At 44.7% G+C, this 26508-nt stretch overlaps 1 protein-coding gene and 2 long non-coding RNA genes across 6 annotated transcripts in view; 2 read left to right on the top strand and 1 right to left on the bottom strand.

The window, feature by feature from the left end:
- The window catches only part of LOC140514118 (uncharacterized), a 7589-nt gene extending 2173 nt beyond the window's left edge, over positions 1 to 5416 (top strand). Inside the window, exons 3-4 of the long non-coding RNA XR_011970443.1 lie at positions 4309 to 4431; positions 5330 to 5416. This is a non-coding gene — a long non-coding RNA (uncharacterized lncRNA). The remainder of the gene's footprint in view (positions 1 to 4308; positions 4432 to 5329) is intronic.
- Positions 1 to 26508, bottom strand: part of PAK6 (p21 (RAC1) activated kinase 6) — a 77777-nt gene that overhangs the window by 50696 nt on the left and 573 nt on the right. For 2 of the 4 annotated variants that reach the window (XR_011970441.1, XM_072624139.1), the window contains 2 exons: positions 26174 to 26261; positions 23965 to 24078 (listed from right to left, as the gene is read on the bottom strand). The gene's annotated coding sequence lies outside the window, so the exon portion shown is untranslated. Of the gene's footprint in view, positions 1 to 5337; positions 5501 to 23964; positions 24079 to 26173; positions 26262 to 26421 lie in introns of those variants that run through there. The other 2 variants (XM_072624140.1, XM_072624138.1) reach the window with 2 other exon arrangements.
- Positions 14241 to 26287, top strand: LOC140514117 (uncharacterized). Its single transcript, XR_011970442.1, has 4 exons — positions 14241 to 15318; positions 15774 to 15879; positions 16955 to 17030; positions 26213 to 26287. It is a non-coding gene; the product is annotated as an uncharacterized lncRNA (long non-coding RNA).

Here is a 26508-nt window from a genome sequence, read left to right as displayed (position 1 = left end):
TGGGCTTTCCCTCCAAAAATTACCTAGCATTTGGGGCAGCTAGGTGGTGCAGTAGATAGAGCAGGAGTGAGGAGGACCTGAGTTCAAATCTCCCCTCAGACACTTGATACTCACTAGCTGTGTGACCTTGGGCAAGTCACTTAACCCCAATTGTCTCATCCTGGGTCATCTCCAGTCATCCTGATGGATATCTGGTCACTGGATTCAGATGGCTCTGGAGGAGAAGTGAGGCTGGTGACCTGCACAGCCCTCCCTCACTCAAAACAAAGTCATGTCATTATTTCTCTCATGGCATGGTCTTCTTTGGCAACAAAGGGCAAACACACACCTAGCATTTATCTTGTATATTGTCTATATACACTTATTTTATGTGGACATTTTGTTCCCTCCAAGAAAATGCTTTGGGGACAGTTTTAGTCATTGTATCATCAGGTACTGCACTGGTAAATTTTTATAAGTAGCTTTTCATGCACATAAGACACACTTTTAAGTTTACTGCATTAACATTTTCTCCATCACTTTAGACAATCAGCAAAAATGATAAATCAAGCCCTGATTTGTAGCGTTTGCTGATTTCTGAGGTGTAAATACGCTGAAAATTTAACAATCATCTCTCCTGTTGGATCTGGCTCTAGCACACTCCTGATTCAGGACCCATGAGGGGTAGGTATAGAGTAATGAATAAGGAGCTCTCCTCAGGACAGCTAGGTGGCACAGTGAGCATTGGCCCTGGGGTCAGGAGGATCTGAGTTCAAATCTAGCCTCAGATATTTACTAGGTGTATCACCTTGGACAAGTCACTTAAACGCTATCTGCCTCAGTTTCCACATCTGTAAAATGGGGGTAATAGCACCTACCTCCCAGGGTTGTTGTGAGGACCACACGGGATAATAATTATAAAGTCCTTAGCATGGCACATAGTCAGCACTATATAAATGTTAGACAATAATTATTAGTATTATCACTTGTTCATCCTTCATTCTTGAAGACCGCCAATGACATCAGGAGGGCAATGTCTTTACTTGCAAATGAACTAGATTTAAGTGAGGCAGGGGTGTGCAGTGAGGCACTGCTGGTGCAGTGGCAAACACTTTATTTTGGGTCTGGGTCCTGAATTCAAATCCTACCTGTGTGATTTGCAGAGATCACTTAACTTTTCTTTGTCCATAAAATAAAAGGGTTGCACTAGATGACCTCCAAGATTCCTCCGAGCTCTAGGTCTATGACTCTATGACCTCTAGAACAGTTTCCAACTTTGAGAGTTTCTAATGATAAATGGTTCTACATGTGAAACTACTGGGTTGTGCTTCTGCTCATTGAGGCAGTCAAAGAATGCTGGGACCCCCAGAATAGGATCTGGAATGGACCTTAGGGGTCAGGGTTGTTGACCCCTAAGGTCTAAGAGGTCACAGACACTGACCCCTTCATTTTACAAGGGAGAAACTGAGAGGAGGAAAAGACAAGTATCTCTAGGGTACGTAGCTAGGAAATGTCTAAGGTTGGTTTTAAACCCAGATCTTCCTGATTCTAAATTCCCTACCCACTTTGCAAGCCTCTTCTTATAGGTGAAATAAAGGTGAGAGGTTATTCCCCCTTCCCCCATGTGCCCTATCTACTGCCCAGTCCAGCCCCTGGTACTGCCCTTTGGCTTGAGCTGAAGTGGACAGGGTCAGGCATCACTGCAGGAAGATCAGCAGTAGGCTACATGACAGGGTCCCTTCAGACTGTGTGTCTGACTCATGGGCCTCAGTTGGCATGCCCTGGTCTTGAACCACCAAGTCACGACTGAGCCATGGGCATAATGCTTAGGGCAGGGGGTGCTTGACCACCAAAACTTGAGGCTCGAGGAGGTTTCTGGGCACTGTGACTTTGCATTTCATTATCAAGGAGTGGCTTGGGACAGAGTAGTCATGGGCAAGGTACCTAAGCTCTCTGTGCCTCAGTTTCCTCATCTGTAAAACAAGAAGGCTGAACTTGATGGCTTCTAGGGTACATTGCAGCTCCAGATCTACGAAGCTATGATACCAAGAAATAAACATTTCTCCACTGGGGATGCCCATGTGAGCCCTGACAGTCAAGGAGACAAACTGAAATCATCTCAGGATACCATGATAGGTGTGGACAAAAGGGACAAACTCTTCCCAGCATTCCCTCTCAGTGAAGACTAGAGCCATCTGGGCCTGTTGCAACAATCAGAGAGCAAACAATGAGAGCTGAGAATTCCATGTTAGGGCCAAAGAGGAAAGATACAGATCTACTTGTGGTTATAAATACAAACACATTATCATTTCCTCTATACGTTTGGGCAAAGTGGCTGGAAAACCAGATGTAGGAACTCTGACACCTTCACCTGCAGTGCCTAAGGATGCTGAAGGGGTTAGATTGACACCAAGGGCAAAGCAAGAGGGGTAGAACTGAGGGATAGAACTGAGATCTAATTGTAGCTCTGTCCGAAGGGTCACCTTTAGCTCATCATGCACTGGCCAAGACTTCCTGTGCAGCTCAACTAGGAAGTTCCTGGCCTCAAGGGCTGTTCTAACTTAGCCTCGGTATGGAATGAGTGCCCAAGTAACAGGGAGGAGGGATCGTTGGCCCCTCTGTGCCAGTACGAACTTGGCCATCCTTATAAAAGGAAGGGTTAGATGAGGTGACCTCAGAAGGTTCTTCTACCTATTATAATTATATTTATTATTTTATAATAATAATAATTGCTAATATTTATACAACCCTTTAAGGTTTGCAAGGTACTTATATAAGTATATGTAGGTATATTATCTCATTTTATCCTCACATCAACTCTGGAACATAGATACTATAAATGGTTAGATGACTTGGCCAAGATCATACAGCTAGTAAGTGTCTAAGGCAGGATTCAAACTCAGGTCTTTCCTAACTCCAAGACTCAGGCTGCATCATTATGTTCCCCATTGGTTTCTAGAATGGGGATTCTTAACCACAGAAACTTCAAGGGGTCCATGGCTAGATTTGGGGGTCTATAAACTTGAATAAGAAAAATTACATCTTTAATATAATTTTTTTTCTTTGTAATCCTCTTCATTTTATTTCATATTAAAATATTTAGAGAAAAGGTATCTAAGCTTCACTAGATTGCTAGGGCTTTATGATTAAGACCCTCTAGATAGATGACCCATGGCACACACACTCCCACACTTACTCATTAAGAACCTTGAAGTTTAGAGGTGAGGTGGGAAAAGGGGATCTCACCGAAGGGAGGAGCTGCCCTGAATCTCATTCTTGCAGATGGTGTTGGGTTTACCCAGCCAAGAGCCAATGTCATGCCTAAAATCTTCCTAACAGACTGTCTAGCGCACACAAACAACACATCCAGCCAAGCAGGCAGCCTGCCTGCCTGCTGCCAAAACGGGGAGCTGGCCCAGAGAGGAAGCTGGTCCACTGCCTGCCAGGCTGTGCACCCACTTGAAGGCTGGGAAGGCTGCCTTCCCCCTGAGGCACAAGGGGAAGAAGGCCAACTCCATCGCTTGTCTAGCCTAGCCTTGCAGCACCAAAGTAACCAGGGAATTCATTCTGGGAAGCAAGAGATTCCTCCTTACATAACCCTTTTTACTTTTCAGGTGTTCTCCTCCTTCCTAATTCAGCCTCCATCCTCCTTCAGGAATCTAGAATTTGAACAAACCTTAGAGGCCTCTAGTCCAATTCTCTCATTTTACAGAGAACTGAACCTCAAGGACGTTAAGCTCTTTGCCCAAGGTCACAGGGGTAGTAAATATCAGAGGCAGGATTTGAACTCAGGTCCTCTGATTTCAGAGACAGTGGTCTTTCCACTGTCCTCCACTCCTGCTCAGTTCATATACAGGCATACCTCAGTTTTTTGTGCTTTATTTTATTGCACTCTGCAGATGTTGCATCTTTTACAAATTGAAGGTTTGTGGCAGCCCTGCATTGAATAACCCTGTCTTCCCAACAGCATGTGCTCACGTCATGTCTCTATGTCACCTTTTGGTCATTCTCTTAATATTTCAAACTTTTTCATTATTATTATATCTGTTGTGGTGATCTGGGATCAGTGATCTTTGATGTTACCATGATAATTGTTTTGGGGCACCACAAACGATTCATAAGACAGTGAACTTAATCAATAAATGTTGAGAATGTTAGCCTGTTCCACTGATCGGCCATTCCCGTCTCTCCCTCTTCTCAGGCCTCTCTTCACTGAGACACAACAGTAGTGAAATTAGGTCAATGAATAAACCTTACAATGACTGCTAAGTGTTCAAGTGAAAGGAGAAATCAATCGATGTGACCAACTTCATCATTGTCTTATTTTAGGAAATTGCTATAAGCCACCTCAAACTTTAGCATGTACCACCCTGATCAGTGAGCAGCCATCAACTTCGAGGCAAGACCCTCCACCAGCAAAAAGAGTACGCTCGCTGAAGCTTCCAGATGATGGTTCGTATTTCTTTTAGTAATAAAGTATTCTTAAATTAAGGTATATACATTGTTTTTTAGACATAATACTATTATACACTTAATGGGCTGCAGTATAATGTAAACATAACTGTCTATGCACTGGGAAACTAAAAATTGCATGTGACTCGCTTTATTGTGATATTCGCTTTATTGCTGTGGTCTGGAATTGGACCCGCAATATCTCCAAGGTATGCCTGTGTTTTACTGGAGGCTGTCAATAGGAGAAACATTCAAATAGCCAGATTCCAATGAACAATGTCATTTATAGTGATGGCACTGGAGGAGAATTGGGAGGAAGAGGGACTTCCACCTGACATTCCAAAGCCCTCAGGAACCCTGTAGACGTAAGTTTCAGCCATAGGAATAGGGAGACCTGGACCCTGGTCCATGGGACTCACCATGGTCTGATTCCTGCAAATTTTCTGTACATCTCTCAGACTCAGTTTCCCAGTGATACAACAGAGAGAAGAGTCTTCTGTCTCCGCACCCCAGTGCCTCAAGAAGTTCATGGGCCTGTGTGAATTTACCAGGCACTTTTCTTACAACAGATATATTTGACAAATGGCATTAGTGTTATTATCCCCATTTTATAGCTGAGGAGCCTGAGACTCAAGATAGCTTTCCTGAAGGCCCATGGCTAATAAGTGGTTGCTAGCCCTGGCCTTGTTCCTGACTTTCTGGCCTTTAAAACCATGGAACTCCCCTCAGCACCTGGAGCCTCCTCTTCTCACCCTGGAACATCCTACCATCCTTATGGCCTGCTCACTGTGAAATCTCTCTTCCCAAGGCTGGTCTCCATTTGTCCATTGGTGTGTTCCCACTGGAGCCTCCTTTTTGTGGAGAACCCCAGGCTGACTTGCCTCTATTACCCTCCCAGATCCATACCTGCCTTTCTGGACTCCAAAACCATGCCCCTCTGCTGGGTACGTTCCATCTCCACCCGCTTATCAGCCTTTTTGTGTGATGTCTTCCTGCTTTAGAAGGTAAGATTCTCTAGGGCAGGGTTTTCTTTATGCTTTCCTTCAATCCCCAGACTTTCACTCAGTGCCTGGCAAACAGTAAGCATTTAATAAAGAGATGTCCTTCCTTCCTGGTGGTAGACACAGAATTTGAACTCAGGTCTTTACTCCAAATCTCTGTCTGTTCCAAGGACACCATAGTTAATAAGCTCCTACATAGCTGAGGATACAGAACTTCCTGGATGAGCAGGATCCTCTAACAGGGCAACTTGATCCTAGTACTAGACTTTTGTGTTGTTGTGCAGTCGTTTTCATTTGTGTCCTACCCTTCATGACCCCACTTGAAGTTTTGTCGGCAAAGATAATCAAGTGGTTTGCCACTTCCTTCTCCAGTTCATTTTACAGATGAGGAAACGGAGGCAAGCAGGGTTAAGTGACTTGTCCAGGGTCACATAGCTAGGAAGTATCTGAGGCTGGATTTGAACTCAGGAAGATGAGTCTTTCTGATTTTATCCACTATGCCACCTAGCTGCCCTAATTCTGGTCCAGAGGTGGGGAACTTGTGGCCTTGAAACTATATGTGGCCCTCTAGTTCCTCAGGTCAGGCCCTTGGACTGAAACCAAACTTCGCAGAACTAAATCACCTTAATAAAAAGATTTGTTCTGTAAAACTAACAGGCTGCACCCAAGGACCTAGAAGGCCACCTATGGCCTCAAGGCCGCAGGTTCCCCACCCCTGTATCTAGTCCCAGTTCTCTCAAATTGGATAGTAGAAAGGCCAGTTGGCCCAAGTTTTAACACTCACTTTCCTGACAAAAAATGAGCTGCCCAGTGTATTTAAGCCACTTAAATGTAGGGCCCCTTCTTCCCATGCCTCAGTGTTCCCAGAATCACCATCAAAGAAGGTCTTTTGTGCCCTTTTCCAAGGGTACAGTAGATGAACTCACCCTGGGAAGGGCTGGGAAACAAGAAAGGCTTGTCTATGCTAACTCCTCTCATTTCAAAGCTATGATAAATTCACTTAATGTCTTCTCCTTGCAATGTCTTTGGAGTTTCTGCTCCTAGTGGCCCATGAAGCCCCAGCTCAAGTCACCCTGCCTACAATTTAGATGCTTGGCTGATGTTGCTAAGCAAAGGACTAGTAACAAGAAATCACTTCCTATCTAGGGCCTTCCCTCCCCTTTCCTTGAAGACTAATTGCCTCCATGGTCTGAGAGGGGGGATTATTCTTCAGGGTTTAGGAGACAAGCAGCCAATGAGTCAATAAACATTCTTAAAATACTTCCTGTGTTCCAGGAACTGTGCTTGAAAGAAAGATAAAAACACGGTGTCCCTGTCCTCTAGAAGCTTATTGGAGGGGACAACATGCAAAAAAAAAAAACCAAACAAAAAACCAAACTATGAACATACAAGAGAGAGATGGTGTAAAATGGCAGATGATCTCAGAGAGAAGGCACCAGCAGCCTGGGGGGACCTAGGAAGCTTCTTGTATAAGTTGGCATTTGAGATAGCTTTGAAGGAAGCTAGGCAAGCTAGGAGGTGGAGGTGAAGAGAGAGAATGTTCCAGAAACTGGGAGGCACTGAGTCAGAAGATGGACTGTCCAGCGCAAGAAAGAGCAAGACAAGCAATGATGGTGGGTCATAGAGTATGTGGAGGAGAGTGGTAATATCAGAACACTCTGGGAAGGTGGGAAGGGGCCAGATCATGCAGTGCTCTAATGCCAACAAAAGATTTTATATTTGAGTTTAGAAGTAATAGGGAGCCATTATTTATTAAATAGGGAGGTGACACTAGCCTTCCAGCCTTGGAACCACAGCTCAGTTAACTGGCAGAGTCACACACCTGCTTCCTTGGGTATCCAGGACAGAGGTTGATATCATTCTAGGGAGGTCCTTAGCCTAGCTGGCTCCCTCCAGATAGTCAGTGGGAGAACTCTACACAAGAGAACTCTACCTCAACGACATCTATTAGCAAAGACTTGTCTGTTAGCCATGGGGGAACATAGGAGAAGAGGGCATGGTTAGTCCAGTGCTATATATATGTAAGGCTACTCCTAGTGTCTGCCAAGAGGGAAATCTAGCCTCCAGAGCTTAGGGATCTATTCTTGTGCCTGATGTCTTCCTGGAAGTCTTTTCTTGCATGGATTTGGTGGTTTACTCCTTGGTTGGTTGGAGTTAACTCAGGCCAGACCAATCTTCAAACCACTGTGGCCAAACCACCCACCATGCTTGCTCAGGTAAACACCTCCACACTTTTTTTCCTTTAGGCACTGATATAAATAGCCCTTGTTAAGAGGGCTAGATGTCCCAAGAGGCAACTTTTCTCAACAAGAAATATTTCTTCCTACTGGCAAAGACTTCTCAGCCTTCCCTAGCCTTCAAGGTTACCTGATCCCCTATGGAAGTTCTGACTTTCCCAGGGAAACAGTGCAAGGATCATTTATACCAGGAGTCAGAGAACCTGGGTTCCACTGGTTCTGCTCCTGGGGTACCCGGGAAAAATCATCTACATTCCTGAACCTCAGTTTCCTCAACTGTAAAATGAGAGAGTGGGACTAGAAACTGAAAATGATTTGAAAAAGCCCCTCAAAATAGTAAAATCCTAAAAAAATAATTTACAGTAAAACAAGATAAAATTAAGTGCTAAATTATGAAGTACAGATTTACATTATAGAAATTTAGAGGAGGGGGGAATCAATGAGGGTTGGAATAATTCAGAGAGGCTTTATAGAGGGGGTGAGATTTGAACTGGGCCTTGAAGGATGGGCAGGATTTGAACTGGCCAAGAAAAGGTAGTATTCTTGTAAGGGTCATGGGGGCTGGAAATGGGACTTCGATCTTCAAGAAGGCTGGCTCTGAGGTAGAAATGAACATGGAATGTTTGCTGGTGGGTATGGAGACTGGCCTGAGTAGAACCGAAGCAGAGTGGGTATTACAGATTAGTGGGAGATAAAAACTATTTAGTTAGGACAGGGTCTAAACAAGGCTCCAAGTTACCATTTGATACTGTGTAGGGCAGCTAATTCTGGTCAGTTGTTTCAGTCATGTCTGATTCTTGATGATCCTATTTGGCGTTTTCTTGGCAAAGATACCAGAGTGGATTGCCGTTTGCTCCTCCAGCTCATTTTACAGATGAGGAAACTGAGGCAAGCAGGGTGACGTGACTTGTCCAGGGAATGAATTATTTATCGTTTATTAATAGAACTCATTTGATTAATTAACTAGACAGCAGACCTACATTTTTGCCTGTTTGCATCTTTAACCCGTCAGTCCTAGTTCTGGCCACTGAGGTTAAACAGAGCAAGGCTAAGTCCTCTTTCCCAGATATTAGAGGACCACTATCATGTCACCCTCTCAGGCTTGTCTTGTCCAAGCTAAATATCTCCACTTCCTTCAGCTTATCCCCATGTGGCATGACCCATCCTGGTGCTTTCTTCTGCATGCTCTCTAGCTTATCAATGTCATCACTTAAATATGGTACCTAGAAATAAACACATTATTTCAGATCTGATCTGGGCAGAATGGAGCAGGACTGTCACTTACTGAGTCCCAGACACCATCCATGCAGCCCAAGTTTCCATAGCTTTCTTGACTGCCATATCACACCATTGATTCATACTGAGCTTGTGGCCCACTAACATCCCTGGATCTTTTACCAGAAAAAAACCAACCCTAAGATCTTGCTATGCTTCCTTCACCTTATAGCCCTTCATTTTACAAATGAATGTAAAGAGAAAGGTTACATGATTTGTTCAAGTTCATATAGATTATAACTAATAGATTTAGAACTGGAATTCATGTCTGTGACTCAGTTTCCTTCTCCATAAAAGAAAGGGTTGCTCTTGATTGCCTCTGAGGTCCCTTCCAGTTCCAAATCTATGATCATCTGATCCTGTGACTTAGAATCCAGAGTTCTTTGGAGGCCTACAAATAAAATATTTTCCCTTAAAATATTAAATAGGACATTGCATAATACATAAAAAAGCTTACTATAGAAAAAGAGTGCCGGGCCTGGAGTAAGGAAGGTTCTTCTTCCCGAGTTCAAATCTGGTCTCAGACACATCCTAGCTGTGTGACCCTGGGCAAGTCACTTAACCCTGTTTACCTCAGTTTCCTCATCTGTCAAATGAGCTGAAGAAGGAAATGGCAAACCACTCTAGTATCTTTGCCAAGAAAACCCCAAATCGGGTCATGAAGAGTTGGATATGACCAAAACGACTGAACAGCGAGAAATACATCAAAAACACTTATTACAGAGATTTGGAAGTATGAAAATAAGCTTCATTTCCTCTTTTTTGTTCTAAAATATTCTCAAAGTCCTTTTATCCAGAGAGTTTTCCATACTGGGGCACAGGGGTGCTGGTAAATGTTGTGTAAAGGGGGATGTGTCCAAGACACATTTTTCAATTTAATCTTCATTTTTAACATTTTACAAACTTTGTCTACTTTCTTAAGTCTAGACAATCAACAAGACAAGAAAGGGGGAACAAGTATATCTGCTAAACACCTACGAGGCCCTGTGCTAATGAACCTTTTACAATGATCTCATCTGATCCTCACAACATCCTCCTGGGGAGGCAGGTGCTTTTATTATCCCTATTTTACAGTTGAGGAAACTGAGACTGAGAGAGGTTAACTGATAGCTAGTAAATGTCTGAAGCTGGTTTTGAACTCAGGTCTTCCTGACTCCAGGTACAGCCCTCTATCTAATGCCCTAGGGATGATAGTTAAGGGTTCTAGGAACCAAGGCTTTAGAGCTAAAAAAAAGGACCTTAAAGATCATCCAATCCACATCTCCACCCTACCCCCACAATTTTACAGAGGAAATTGAATCATGGAGAGATTAAATGGCTTGTCCAAAGTCGTTGTGGTTCAGTTTTTCAGTCATGTCCGATGCTTTGTGACCCCATTTGGGGTTTTCTTGGCAAAGACGCTGGAGAGGTTTACCTTTTCCTTTTCCAGTTCATTTTATAGATGAGGAAACTGAGCAAATGGGGTGGAGTGACTTACCCAGGGTCACACAGGTAGTAAGTGTCCGAGGCCAAATTTGAAACCAGGAAGATGATACTTCCTGACTCCAGGCCCAGTGCCTTTCTCAGCTGTAGATATGTGATCATGGGCTCTTAGTTGAGGTAGGGGTCCATGGGTGTGGAACGTTGCATATGGCGTCAGATTTTGTTGTTGCGTGGATTGGTCTCATTGACTTTTTATTTTTTCAATTCTGTTATTAGACATGACTCTTTGAGAGGTGACAGAAGGGATGTAAGGGGAAATGTAGGTAGATATAAAACCAAAATACATCAATAAGCTGCCCCATGCAGCTTATAGAACCTTATAGAAAGTGAAACTGAAATAATGAAAAGTAAAGGGACTGGCTCAGGGTCATACAGCCAGTAACTGTCTGAAGTTGGATGCAAATTCAGGTTTTTTCGACTCCAGTGAGCTATCCATTACACCAAACTACCTCCACAGATGCCCAGTGTTTTCATACTATCTCACTCTTATTGGAGGGGAGGATGTCACAACAAATTCACATTTACTAAGGCACAATATGTTATTCTTCTCAGAAGTATGTGCATTGTAAAAGAGGACCAGAGGAATTCTGATTAATTCAGAAGAATGAATGACTAATGGTAGCATTTCAGGCATTAGTGGGAGTAATGAATTTTTGGTGGGGAGAGAGAGTACCCTTACTGGTGCCCCTTAAATATAATCCCACATATGAAAAGGCCTGTTCTTTACAGTTGATGCCACTTAGGAGGGCCCCAAGAAAATAAAACAGGACAGATAGGTTTAAATCCTTTCTCTGACCTCTCTGGGCCTCAGTTTTCTCTTTTGTAAAATGAGTAGGTTGAATTAAATGGTCTCTGAGACACTTCCGACTTGTGATCATGGGCTCTTAGTTGAGAAAGGGGTCCATGGGTGTGGAACATTGCATATGGCATCAGATTTTGGTGATGCATGGATTGGTCTCATTGACTATTTTTTCTTCCTGTTTTTTAAATTCTGTTATTAGATATGGCTCTTTTGGAGGGTGAGAGAAGGGATGTAAGGGGAAATGTAGGTAGATATAAAACCAAAATATATCAATAACATTTATTTAAAAAAAAAGACCTATGAAAGTAAGAAGGAAAGAGTAAGAATAGTGGATGTTAGCCAGGGTTGGGTGAGGTTCTCCCACTGGGAGGCCCTAGACCACTAGAGAATCATAAGGGGCCCTGGGCACCCCAACCGTGGGGGAAGGAGACAGGGAGGCATAAGCGAAGGATCATGAAAAGGAGGATGGAACAGTAGTTAAGACTCCCTTTGTGTAGTTCACATGAGGGATGGAATAGCTACCCAAGATAAACACCTCCTTCATAATTCCATGCCAGGGCGGGCCCCATTCCTCCCCAGTTATATGGGAAAGCACTTTGTAAACTACAGATCACTAAACACATAGGTGGGGTTGGGACTGTTATTCCTCATGAGTTTACAACTCAAGCTTTTTTCTTTACCATCATTCTTTTCCTCATCATTAGCTGACATGACTCATAGGCATGGATAGATAAGGGCATCTTTTTTTTTGCTCCAGGTCATGTGCCATCCTTGGAGTGTCCTCTGCCCTTCTGGACAGGTGGCATTAGACATCCTCTTGTGGCTCCAGATTTCCCCAGGAAGACCTCAAGTGGTTGACCCTGGGTTTGAAAAGGTTCAAGAGAGTGTGGCTCCATGCCCCTAGTGCCCCTCCTCCAAGTCCTGAAAGAACTCAGTCAGGTAGGCAGGAGTTGGATGGGTACTTCTAGTGGCAAAGGGGTGGGGCATGAAACACCTGGTAGGCTGAGGGAAATACGTCAGTGGTAATCAGGATGACGTGTGTTTCTCTGTGTACATTCAGAACCTCAGAATGTTAGAGTTGGAAGGGACCTTGGACATCATCTAGTCCCAACCCCTTATTTTACAGAGGAGGAAACTGAGACCCATGGAAGTAAAATATTTCTCCCAGGAGCATAAGGCCACAGGATCATAAATTTAGAGTTCATAGAATCATAGCAGTAAATAGAGCACTAGACCTGCAGTCAGGAAGACCTATGTTCAAATCTGGCCTCAGACACTTAATAGCTGTGTGACCTGGATAAGTCACTTCACCCTGTTTGCCTCAGTTTCCTCATCTGTAAAATGAGCCAGAGAAGGAAATGGCAAACCACTCCAGTATCTTTGCCAAGAAACCCCAAATGGGGTCATGAAGAGTCTTACACAACTGAAAGGACTTGAACAATAAGAATCACAAATTTGGAGATGGAAGGGACTTCAGAAGCCATCTAGTTGGATAGAGAAACTGAGGCCCAAAGAAGTGACTTTTCCAGAGTGATGGGGTCATAGATTTAGAGCTCATAGGATCACTTCAGAGTCAGATAAGGAAACTAAGGCTCTGGGAAGTCAAGCAGCTAGCCTAAAGCCAGGTACTTAAGTATCAGAAGTGAGATTAGAACCCAAGTCCTTCACCTCCAGAGCCAGGGCTCTCCAGTGAACAGTGTAGCCAGGATTAGACCCTGGATCATGGGTGCTCTTTCCAGCCATGTGTCTATGATGTTTTGTTGTTGCTGTTGAGTCATTTCAATCATGTCTTACTCTTCGTGACCCCATTTGGCATTTTTTGGGCAAAGATACTACAGTGGTTTGCCATTTCCTTCTCCAGCTCATTTTATAGATGAGGAAACTGAGGCAAATAGGGTGAAGTGAGTTCCCCAGGGTCATACAATTAGTAAGTGTCTGAAGCTGACACTTTTGAACTCAGGAAGATAAGTCTTCCTGACTCCAGGCCAGGGGTGGGAAACCTGCAGCCTCAAGGCCACATGTGGCCCTCTAGGTCCTCAAGTGAGGCCTATAATTATCCATCGCACCACCTAGCTGCAGCAATAATCTGCTGCCTGTAGTAAGAAGGCACTTAATACCTTTAGTTTTGATGATGACAAGGATAATGATCTAAGGGGTAGGACAGCATAGCAGATGTCAGCCTAAGTGGGTTTGGTCCCAGCTCTGCTGTGAGATCTTGGACAAGTCATTGGACTTCACTACCTGTTTCATCACTTGATGGATGAAGTGAGGGTTAAACTATACTAGGTTCAGTTCAATTTAGGCAGGACTTATTAGCTGCCTTCTGTATGCCAGGCCCTGGCAGGCAGAGACAAAGATGGGTGGTAGCTGTAGAAACAGGCACTTGGAGAGAGGCTCAACAACTTACCCAGGAGGTCACACAGTAAGTAAGGATCTGAGGCAGGATTCAAACCCAGATCTTCCTAGCTCCAAGTCCAGCCCTCTGCTTTCTGCACCACCTCTAGACTTTTATTAGATCATACATGTAAAATTGGAAGGAACCTCAGAAACCAGCTAATGCAACCCCCTTGTTTTACAAGTGAGGAAATTGAGGCCCAGGGTAGACAAGTAACTTGTCCATACTCACATGGGTGATAAGCATCAAATATAGGATTTGAAATCAGGTTCTCTAACTCTATTGTCAACATTCTGGACCATACAGTCTCCCCCAACCCCCAAAGAAAATAAACTCCATAAACAGAGGAACTGTTCCATTTTGTCATTGGGTCCCCAGGTCTAGCACGGTGCCAGATATACAGGAGACACTAAATAAATGCTTATTGATGAACTGATTGACTCTGTTGGATTACTCCTGAGGTTTCTCTCAGGTCTAATATGCTACGATTACAGGATGATTCCAGACAAACTATTTCGATGAAAACAAATTCATCTCTGAGCTGACTCTTTTTCCTTTGAACTTTCCCCTACCTACCTGTGAAACACCATGTCCAGACTCAGGTGCAGCCTCAGCTCTGTCTACCTGGCTGGTCTGTGTCTGTGCAAAAGGAAGCCTACTTTGAAGGGGAAAGAAAATGGAAGGTGGCAGAGTTCCTTGTTGGGAGCCAGCGATCTAGAAACCAGTCTTTCCAGTTTTAACTCCACAGCTGCTGCAGATTGTCAGCTCAGCCAGAAGCAAAGGAGAATGGGAGCAGGGTGACAGGTCTGTTCTTATTCCCCTGCTCTAGGTTATCTTGGAAGCTGGGCAGACCGGTCAAACTGGGTGAAGAGTTTGGAAAACGCTAGCTGACCTTCATAGACCCCTGGATTCCAGACTGCCAGATTCAGTCCCTGTAGGACATTAGAAGACTTTTTCTCTTCAGCTGTTTCCCGATCTGGGTCAGCACCACTGGAGATACCCTTCAGGGGTCAAAGGGGAAAATAAATCTCCCCCTTTCTTGCTTCCCTTAGCCAGAGACACATTTAACCTGCATTTTCTGCCAGGTTCATCTCAGGTATCACTTTCTACATGAAGTCTTTCCTACTTCCCTGCTCAATCCTCTGTGCCCTGATCACCTCTTCTCCCTTATCCCTAATAGTCCAGGAAGCAACTGGATGGCAGAGAGGCTACTGCTCTAGACTTGGAGTAAGGAAGACCTTAGTTCAAATCCTGCCTCAGACATTTGTTGTTTACCCCTTGTGGTCAAAGAGGATTGCTGATATCAAGGGTGATGTCTTGACTTGCGAGTGAAATGATTTAAGTGAGGCTAAGTAGCACAAAGTCCCCAGCCTCACGGTCTCTTCCTGAGTTATCAAAGTTCAGCAGCAGAACACGAGTCAGGAAGAATGGCCATGGCTCAGGAAGATGTGGAAGAGCTTGGTCAGGCATCTGGCTAAACACTAAGAGCTTCAACCACCTTCATGGCCTTTGGAACAAATTGTTCTCACCCACCCATTCCTCAGGGAAATGGTTCACATGCTTGGAGTAGACATCTCCCTAACTCACCGATGGATCTGAAGCCTGTCAGTTACCCTCACCCTGCTTCAGCTTGTCTGCCAAGATGGTTTACCAAGGTGTGGCCACTACACATGCTACAACTTCTTGGAGACGCAGGTAAGAGTTGGGTGACAGGTGGATGCCAAAGGTGGCTGAGCAGCCCTGAGAAGGGCTCAGCAAGTCTTCACACCAGAGGTGCCAGGCTTCCCTGGACATCTCATGCACTTCCCCTCAAATATTTACTAGCTGTGTGATCTTTGGCAAGTCATTTTTCCTCAGTTATATTATCTGTGAAATGGGGATAATCATAGCACCTACCCCATAGGCTTGCTGGAAGAATCAAATGAGGTAATATATCTAAAATGCTTCGAAAATCACCATGTAATATGAGCTGTTGCTATTGCTTTGTAACTCCTCATCTGCATCCTTGCTGTTTCCCCACAATAGATTGTAAACTCCCTGAGGGCAGAGCTGTCTCATTTTTGTCTTTCCATCCTCAGTGCCTACCCAGCACACTGCCTGGCCCAGAGTACCCACTTAATAAATGCCTTTTTGAATGAATGAACCCACAGGCCCAAAACCAATGAAGAGGCAAAAAAAACAGATGATCAATTAGGCAGCGCAGATGTCTCCGAGGCACTGATTGAGACAGGAAGCATCACTCCCAAGAACTGCCAGGTGAGCCACATCATATAATCCTCATTTTTCATCTCTGAGTACTTGGGCCTCTTCACCTGCTCTGGAGTTCAGCATCTGATTGTACACAGAATGCCACCTGCCCTGGGAGCCCCTTTAACTAGTGTAACTTCACCTCTCATCATGTTTCTAAGAACAGTTTTCTCCTCCTAGTTCTCAACAAAACAACACTGCTCCAGAGCAAATAGAAAGCATAAGTGCGTTCTGATCTAGATTTCTTTTTTCCTAAAAGGATTCTGAGAGGCAAGATGGGGTAGAGAGCTGATTTTGAAGCCAGGAAGTCCTGGGTTCAAATCTCCCTACTGGCACACACTGGCTGTGTGATCGTAGACAACTCACATAACCTCTTGGTGTTCCAAGAAGCATCTGTAGAACTCAAAGATGCTGACCTACCTGAATAAAGGGAATTTCCTTAACTTCCAATTTCCTAACCAAAGAAATTCCAGCTCAATTAGTTAATCAATGAGCTGCCTGCTAGATGACAGGGCTACAAGCACAAAGAATGAAAAAAATCCCTTCTTGAAAAGAGTTTACATTCTAATGGAGGAGACAACAAAAATGTGAGGTGAAAATACAAACGTGTATAAGGTAGATTTAGGGGAAGGCAGTAGCATCTGGGAGGAATCAGGAAAGGCTTCATGCAGAATATGGTGCTAACAGTCATAGGAACTAGAGATGAATGATAGAAACCATCAGACCTTACCTTCTCATTTTATAGACAAGAGCTAGACCTGAACTGCAATCCAGCCTCAGACACTTACTTGCTGTGTGACTCTGGGCAAGTCACTTAACACTGTCTGCCTCAATTTCCTCAGTTGTAAAATGGGGATAATATTGGCACCTAACTCCTAGGATGGAGGTGAGGATCAATAAGCTAATATTTGTAAAGCATTTTAGAAACTTAAAGTGCTATCTGAATGCCAACGATTATTATCACTGAGAAAACTGAGGCCCCAAGAAATGTCACACAGGGAAGCAAGTATTGGATGTAGGAGTTGGTCCCCAGATCTTCTCACTCCAGAACAACTGTTTTGTTTTGTTTTTTTCATTGTACCAGTCTAGGTCTTCCCAGCTTGCCTACTCTGAGGAGCTAGTTTCCATAGGCTGTGCTTGGATGATTCTGGAAACTGCAGGTATTTCTATGTTAGCCACTGTACTGATCCATAAATTATAAACTGTTGCTGAAGCTACTGAGCCTTTGCTAACCCAGGAGCTGTGTTTGTTCTTGAAGTGTTCACGGCGTCAAGGAAATAGGCAGCAAAAAGCAATGTTTATAGTCAGCTTTACTTGTCATTCTATGTCACTTAAATAAAAGGGACTCAGTCTCAGAGGAGGGTGGCACCAAAACCAGGACTCCAGCCTCCCAGGGTCCCTGCTTTACCTATGAGGTCTATTCATCTATACTTATTTCCTGGGTCTTTGAAGAAGAAAGCTGCTCAGGAAGAGCTCCTCCTCCTTCAATTGATCTGACAGGCTCCTAAGCCTCAGAGGAATCCCCCAGAAATGGTAAAAAGGAGAAAAGAGAGTCCCAGACATTTCACACTGAAGCAGTAAAATGCACCATTGGCAAAATTATAACCAGGATTACTTTGCTTCCTCAGCTGTTTGAGAAAGGATCAAGAAGTAAATTGGATATCCAGAAAGAATAACAAGGAACTGAATGCTGTGTCATTAGGATGACCAGACTTGGTCCCAAAGAAGAGATGAGAAAATGTAGGGGCAGCCAGGTAGTGTAGTGGACCAAGCACCAGCTCTGGAGTCAGGAGGACCTGAGTTCAAATCCTGCCTCAGACTGTGTGTCTCTAAAAAAAAGAAAATATAACCCCATCTCTTTGTGGAAGATGATGGGCAAAGAACGTTGCATGTACTGTCAGGCCCAGGTGATGGTGATGGTGATGGTGATGGTGATAGATTGGTTAGTTTTGCTGCACTATTTCCTGCTCCCTCCCCCTCCTTTCTTTTTTATTCTTTGTTGAAAGGGCATGACTCAATGGGGGGGGGGGGCAATAACGAGGCTATTAGAAAAGATTTCAATAAGAATTGAAACGAAATACATGAGTGCCAAATCTTTTTCCTGGGACAAATTTCTTCCTCAAGTTCTTAGGTGCCTGCTATAGGAAGAAGGAAGGGTATCCATTGCCTCTAAAGAGAACCTTAGAGTTCAGCTTGCTCAGCCCTTCTGTGCTACTAGTGAAAAACAGGGTCCCCTTCTCTGATCCATCACCAATAGTCCACCCCGATGAGGTGCTTTTGCTTCCACTCCTGCCAGGTGGCCTGACCATAAGGGTCAACACCACAGATGTAAGAAATCCCACCACCTTCCTCAAGACAAGGTTCTTGGAAAATGGACCACTTTCCTTTTGCAGGATTCAGTGTCTCTCATGATCTGGCTATCTGGAGTGCCAGCACCATTCATGAAGCCCCCAAGCTTGAAGTCACCTGGGAATCATACCTAAATCTTGAATTGCTATTCATTAGACATCCCCAATCCCCATTACTGATGGGAAAAATGTTCAGCATATACTTACAGTGTCTCTTTGTATGTATGTGCACGCATGTGTATCTGTGTATGTGTGTGTGTGGATGTAGGTGCATGTATGTGCATGTGTATGTGTTGGGGGGCATACTGAAGGCAGGGACTTCTTAGCTCAAATATGGCACATGGTACAACAGAAAGAGCACCGAGGACCCAGCTTCATGGGATCATAGATTCAGCAGTGGAAGGGACTTTCTAGGCCATTTTGTCAAACCCCATCCTCATCTGATAGTCAGTCAGTGAGGTTTAGTGATTTCTAGTGGTCACACAGGTAGGGACAGCATTTGATCCCACATCTTTTGCCCTGTGTTCACTATATTGCCTACATCCTGTCCTTCTCTTATGTAATCTTGGGTAAGCCACTTAACCCAGGCAACTAGGAGGCAATAGGTGGTGCAGCTGAGCCTGGAATCAGGAAGACCTGAGTTCAAATCTGCCCTCAGACACTTATAGCTGTGAGACTCCAGGAAGGTTACTTCACCATTTTCTTCCTCAGTTTCCTGAATTGTAAAATAAGGATAATAATAGAACCTACCTCTCAGAGTTGTTGAGAAGATTGAATGAGACATTTGTAAAGCACTTGGTATACAGTAGGTGTTTAATAAGTGCTTGCTCCTTTCCTTCCTTTCTGGGCCTCATCTTCCTCATCTGTAAATGCTTGGGCTAGCTGATCTCTAAGGTACTTTTTAGCTCTAAATCCTCAGATTCCATTTATAATCAGCTGCCCATTAGGCTGTCTTTCTGTTTATTTTCGGGTTGTACCCAAGGTCCTCTCGCTGGCCAGCAAAGCCCAGCGGCATTCCAACCAGCCTGACAACCTAACAAGCTTAAGAGTCCACACCAGGCCCTGTTATGACACATTGTTGACTGCAACTACTGAGTGTAGTTGCAGGATTTATTAAAGCCTCTTGGCACCTCAGGGGAAGGACCTTCTGCTCTCTACCTATCTCCTCCCCATCCCTAACAATATCTTCCCTGTCCTTGCTTGCTGGCACGGATCTCGTGCCCTGCCTGTCTGCTCTCTCTGCTTGGCACTGCCCTCCCGTCGCTGTTCCCTTCCCCATCTAGCAGCCACTCTGCCCATCTGCTCTCCGCCTGGCAGGGTCTGGCTGCTGCTCAGCTTGGCCTTCTGATGCCTGGCACTCCACAGCTACTGCTGCTTGATCTACCTGCTGGTATCCAGCTGTTTCCCAGGTGCTGCCCAGCCTCCTATGCTCAGAATTGGCAACTCATCTGCCCAGAGAGAAAATTCCCAGGGCTGGAGTCACCTTTCAAGAGTCAGAAAGCTGGAAGAACCCTTGCTGCCTGGGCATTTCCTTCATTATGGGGCCAAAAGCCTTGCATCACAGACAGCATAGTTGGGGACCTGCCTGCCTTGGTACAAGGGGGAGAGATGTGTTTCTGAGCTTCCTTTCTCACCTCCTGTTCTACCACTTCTGGAATCATAGGATTCTCAAGTTATAGCTGGAAGGGACAATAGAATGTAGGCAGCTGGGTAGTGGGTAGAGGCTTGGACATGGACAAATCACTTCACCCTGTTTGTCTCAGTTTCCTCATCTGTCAAATGAGCTGGAAAAGGAAATGGCAAAGCACTCCAATGTCTCTACCAAGAAAATCTCAAAATGGGGTTATAACAAGTCGGACATGACTGAAACAACTTGACAATAATGTTGGTAGAGGAAATTCCCACAGCTATGATTCCCCTAAACCCATGAAATCACAGGGCCAGCCCCCTATCCCTCTCCAATGCTTATTTTTGAATTTAGGATTATAGATTTAGCTCTGGAAGGGATATCATCCTCTCATTTTATAGATGAGGAAACTGAGAAAGGTGAAACTACTCACCCAGGATCATGCAGCTAGTAAGTGGCAAAGCTTAGATTTGAGCCCAGGTCCTTGGACTCCAAATCCATAGCTCTCTCTACGGTATCATGTATGCACGGTACATACATATGTACATACGGTATGTACGGTACGGTATGTACATGTTGTTTCTCCCCTTCTCTCCCCTAAGATACAGGTTCCTGGAGGACAGGCTATTTAGTTTTTGAATTTATATTTCTCCGAGCTTATAGCCCAGTGCCTGGCCCATATTAAATGCTTAATAAATGTGCGTTGAATTGAATTGACTCATCCCTTCCAGCCTCCTCATTTTATAAAGAGGAAATTCAGACTCAAAGACGGTGACAATTTGACTCCACAGAATGAGTTATTGGCTTGGCCAGAAACAGAATTCAGGTCTCCCTCCAGCTCACTAAGGCTGCCTCTCCCAAAGAACTTGGAAAAGACCTATCTGACCAGAGGAATCCATATGCTAGTGTGACATCTGGCTACCACAGAAATTTTAGCAGGTGGAAATAAGAATTTCTAACATGAGCCCGGCTCATCATGACCAAAGAGCTCCACAGACCTGGTACAATGCTCTATGGTGTCATAACCTTCTTTCATCTTGGAAAAATGGACATGAGGACTCATTAGCCTTGCTGAAGAAAGTCCTTTCTGTCAAAGTGGCCTCTTGCCTAATTCTGGCTATTGCAGACATCAGCAATCCAGAGTTTTTGTTATCTCCAAACATGACACAATGCCTTATACGTAGTAGGCACTCTGATATGTGCCTATTGTCTGACTGATGGACTTCCCAAGGCCTTTTTCCAGGACCAGAGTATGGGGTGGGGGAAGGTGAATATCCTGCACCAGGGGATAGCTGACAGGGATATACCAATCTTAGCCTCAAATGTCTAGATCTCCTATGATGATCTCAAGGAGAGATGAACTTGGATTCAAGGCACTTAGGTTAGAATCTGGCTCTGACACCTCATGGTCACAGGATCTTAGAAGAAACTGGCTTTGGAAGTCAAGTACGAATCCCTCATTTCACAGACTACATACCGCTCCAGAGAAGTTAAATGACTTGGGTAGGGTCACAAAGCTAATATTATGAGATGGGATTAGAACCCAGGTCTTTAGCTATTTCATGCATAGGTCTTGCTGTATTTGCTCCCTTTCCCCCTCCAACTCAATAAATACCAGTTGATTTGAAATTAAATGCAAACTTCTTTGTTTGACCTTCTAGATCAGGGGTGGGGAACCCGCTGCTTCAAGGTCACATGTGGACCTCTAAGTCCTCAAGCGCAGCCTTTTGACTGAATCCAGACTTCATAGAACAAATCCCTTTACTAAAAGGATTTGTTCTGTAAAACTTGGACTCAGTCAAAAGGCCTCACCCAAGGACCTAGAAGGCCACATGTGGCTTTGAGGCTGTAGATTCCCCATCCTAGCAGATTTTCCCAATCTGGCCCCACCCTACCTTTCTTGCATTAATATACATTACTCTCCTCTCTGAACACTGAAATCTCACTGTTCCTCATACACAAATTCCCTCTCTTATTTGTGTCTTCATCCAGATCCCACGTTAGAAATGAACTCCCTCTCCACCTCTGCCTTTAAGACCCCCTACTTTCCATCAAAGCTCCACACAAAAGCTATATCCTAAATGAGGCTTTTCCTATCATCCCAGCTGCTACTGAGTCCCACCCCATCCCTGAAATTATCTCGCATTCATTTTATATTTACATATTATATTACTTATATCATTTTATAGATTCTTTTATGTGTCCATGTTGTTTCCCCTATGGAATATAAGATCTTTCAGTTCAGAGACTTCTTTCTTTCATGTAGCTGTATCGTCCTTTATCAGGACATAATAAATGCTTGATGATTAATCAATAGCCAAACATATTTGAAGCACCTATTTTGGATTGTAAGAAAGTTGCTTGGCTGCTCAGATCCCCAATTTCCTCATTGGTAAAACTGGGATGAATTTGTCATATCTACTTCATATGCTTCTCACAAAGAAAGTACTTTGTAAACTAGAGAGTACTATGAAGGAATGAATGAATGAAAAACATTCATTGAACAGTTGCTTTGTGCCAAGCGCTAGGATGTCAGGAGAAAAGCATGATCCTTCCTACTTCTGGGATCTTGCATTTAAGGAAATATATCCTAACTCATCATAAGCACTAGAACCCTGGCTCTGAATCCTATTCCTGAGGTTTTCCGGCAGAGCTGAAGAGCTGACTTCCCCAGCAAGTTCCCCTGGCCCTTAGTGGCAGGATGCGTGGACCCTAAGCAAGAACACTGTACCCAGGTATTTTAGACCCAGGACAGATAATGATGTTGACTGCATTGCTGTAGTCTCACTCCTCTGCTGAGCTCCAAACACTGTAAACATGAGGTCATTGGTGCTTACAAAACCCCTGGGAGAAGCCTGGGTCATTAACACAACGTCAGAGACAAAGCCAGAGACACAAATGGGGATGGGATGTACTCAAACTCCCACTGCAGTGTGGACTAGAACCCAGGTATCCAGCCTCCCATCACAGCTCAGTATTAACTAGGTAAAGCTGCCTTCCTTGCATAACCCAGTAGACTCAGGATGGAAGGAGAAGCACTTTTTCTCCAGAGAAGGACAGATGGGGACCTGTCAGGGAGGGGGAAATGCTTTACCTGCCCCAAAGGGGAGCATTTCTAGAAAGGGACCAGGTGCTGCCTGCTTTGGCATTATGGGAACAAGAAAGCTAGCCCAAGAAAAGTGGACACCAGCCTTTATCCCCTCCAATTCCCTGGCTTCTAAGATGCCACAAACGTCCCTTTAATCATAGAGTATTAGCATCACGAGAGATTTGCAGGGTTATATAGTGTTCCATTTGTAGCCTCTGAGTTTTATAAAGGAGGAAACTGAGGCCAAGAGAAGTTAAATGACTTGCCCAAGGTCACACAGTCAGCCCAAGGAAGAATCAGGATAGAATTCTCACTCCTGTTCTACTCCAGGCTCTTTGCATTACCTTGCTTTTGTATTTTCCCAGGGCTTAGCACGATGCTTGGTACTTTGTAAGTCCATTAAATAGCTAATAATCAACAAGCATTTATTAAGTACTGATTATGGGTGTGGTGGTCCAGATACCACAGCATAAATGAAATAGATTCTGAACCAAAAGAGCTTACATTCTGGAAGGAAGACAATATGGACCTAGAACACGTGTTTACTAAATGCTTCTCACGGCGCACTTTAATCAGTAACCCCGATCCAGTGTCTTTAAGGTCCTAAACACCTGAGCAGTTGGGGGAGCACCCACCTTCCCTCAAATCCTAGCACTCACCCCTCAGCTGGGGGCTGGGAACAAATCCCCATCCTGCTTCAGGAACCCACCTCCATGTATGGGAAGGCTGCAGCCAATGGTCCTGTACAGGCTTTTCAAGGGTTAAGACGGCTCTGTCAGATCTTGCCCTTTCAAGTTTAGGACTGAGAGGCCAGTTCTGATTGGCCAAGGTTTAAACCCTAGCTCGGAAAGGGAGTGGCAGGGATCCAAGTGAATATAGTAGCTGAGTTCAAACTCCCGAGTTCAGGATCCTTCAGAGATCTCCCTCTCTAATCTCTCCAGAAGGGCCTTTCCTCCTAGTCTGGATGTGGAGGCTGGACTGTGCTTCCTGCCCCTGGGCCCAGGATGCCAGGTTCCTGGAGAGAAGCTTACCTGGGACACTGTCCGGTCGGGTTTTCTTGGCTTCTTTCTTTCTCAGCAGCTGGGGCCCTTACAGCTCTCTGTCTGCAGGCTGCTGCATGTCTTCAACCCAGGAAACAGCCCTCCCTTCAGGCAAAAAGAAAAAGAAAAAAAAAGAATCTCAGTCCTTTCCTTTCCCAGCTTCTTTCTAAAGCTCCTGGTTTGCTGTAATCCTGTTTCCATATGCATATCCTCCCTCCAGCTGCTTACTCACCGGCACTAGCTTGCTGCCAGCTGCTGTGGAGGAGGGAAGGAAGGGGGTTGGCGCCCCCTCTCCCTGGCACATGCCAGGAGGAGTTACCTTGGGGGCTGAATACTCTGACAGCAGGTAGAGGGCAGAAATGTGACTTACTGCTAGACCTAAATAAAGTTCTGGCCTCTTACTCTCAGGTGAGAAGGATGGCTCACTAGCTGGGGGTTACAGTAAGTGAGAGATGCTCCTTGGGACCTCATTAATTTCATGATGGCTAATGTCTCTGGTAGAGAGGATAAGATTATAGATGCTGACTGACACTCAGGAAGTCAAGATTCCAGCTGAGAAAATGTTGTGGGGGTTTTTTTTCCAGGTGCCTTGGACTGACCGTGTTCAGTGAAAGTACCCAGTGTACTATTTCCCCTGTGAGGAACATACCCTGGGGCTTCCCACATTAATGCTCCCTGCTGGAAATATGCTGTCCGGAGCCACTATCAACTTGAGAACGGTTCAATGCCTCTTTAGCCCAGAATGCGTCTGGGCCCTGGGAAGGCAGGTGTTGTTTTGGCTTTTGTTTTGTGGGGTTTTTTTCTCCCCAAGTCTAGTGCAGCACAGTGGAAAGACCAGTGGCTCTGGAGTGAAATGCTGTTGTTGGTCAGTCATGACCCCATCTGAGGTTTTCTTGGCAAAGATATTGGAGTGATTTGTCGTTTCTTTATTATTCATTTTACAGATGAGGAAACTGAGGCGAACAGGGTTAAGTGAATTGCCCAGGGTCACACAGTTAGTATCTGAGGCTGAATTTGAACTTAGGTCTTCCTGACTCCAAGCCTGGCACTCTATCCACTGTGTCCCTTAGCTGGTCTAGGTTCAAATCCTGCCTACTTGTTCAGTTTTAGTCAAGCCTCAGCTTCCATGGGTCTCAGTTTCCTCCTCTGTAAAATTGGGGAAGTTTGTCTAGATGACCACTATGGTTCCCTAGGAGAGGCAGCATGGAGTTGCAGACAGGGCACTGGAATTAATATCCAAATAGACCTGGGTTCAGATCCCATCTCAAACACTTAATAGCTGTGTGACCACAGGCAAGTCATTTAACTTCTTGATGCCTCATCTATAAAATGAGGAGGTTGGATTCAATGACCTCTAAGCTAAATCTAACTCTGTCACCCTATTATTCTTTCAGCTTTAAATCAATGAGCCTTTATTCTTGATAGAAGTCATCCACCCAGCAGCCATACTGGCCCCTAACCTCGCCTTCCACTGTTAGTCCCAGAGAACTGTGATATCCCAGCGTTTACTGGGATAGAGCCCTTCTGGAAGACCCCATTATTCACCTGACCAACCTGGCAATTCCATAGTTAGAGCAGGCCAAGACAATCTAGTCCCTTCTAGACAAATGCTTCTCATAATATTAGCTGGCATTTATACACCACTTTAAAGTTTTGCAAAGATATATATAGATACAGATTGACAGATATGGATCTCTCTCTCTCTCTCTCTCTCTCTCTCTCTCTCTCTCTCTCTCTCTCTCTCTCTCTCTCTCTCCACACACATCTCTCTCTTCCTATGTGTGTATCCACACCCCACTCCCCACCCCCACCCTCCAGAAATAGGTGCTCTTGTTTCACACCCCTGGTTGTGAGGGTATGTAACATCTACCCATTTTACAGATAGAGACTAGAGCTCAGGGAGGTTGACTTGTCACGGTCATACAACAAGTATGCAATTGAGACGGTTTTCAAATCTGAGACTTCCTGACTCTAAGCCCAGCACCCTATTCCCAGTACCACACTGCCTTTCTCCATAGAATCCGGTTCATAAGAAAAACAGCCCGTTGGAAAAGGAGATGAAACGTCCAGAGCTGCTTGCCAGATCGGATGGAGATTGCCCTTCTTGCCCCAGAATTAGAATTAATTGAAATCCACACACCCCGCCCCCTCTCCTTCTCCCGGCAGCTTTCAAAGGGACAGAAAGAGAAAGTCACCATACCTGCCATTTGACTCTGTTTCTTCTTTTCTGGCCACACAGCACGTCCGGAACCACCGACCCAGGAGAGCCCCACTGGTCATTCCATCCTCTTAGGACCCAAGGGGGGAAGGAGAGCGGGAAGAAGGAAGGGGAGAGCTGAGATAATCGCTCCAAGTTTCCCAAGTGAAAAAAGCAATTCAAATGAAGACTAAAAAAACGGAGGTACATAACCTAGGCGTGAGTCAGTCCCTGTTCCCTTGCTTAGTCACCTGGATTGCACGTTAGGGATGGGAAGGAGAGCGCCCTGCCCCCCACTTCTCCCCAGCCTCCCTCCTTCTCCTTCCCGCTTTTGACTT

This window comes from Notamacropus eugenii, chromosome 7, assembly GCF_028372415.1.
Source record: "Notamacropus eugenii isolate mMacEug1 chromosome 7, mMacEug1.pri_v2, whole genome shotgun sequence".
Lineage (NCBI taxonomy): Eukaryota > Metazoa > Chordata > Mammalia > Diprotodontia > Macropodidae > Notamacropus > Notamacropus eugenii.
Note: the sequence above shows the minus strand (reverse complement) of the source record. Positions and strands in the feature narration are given on the sequence as shown.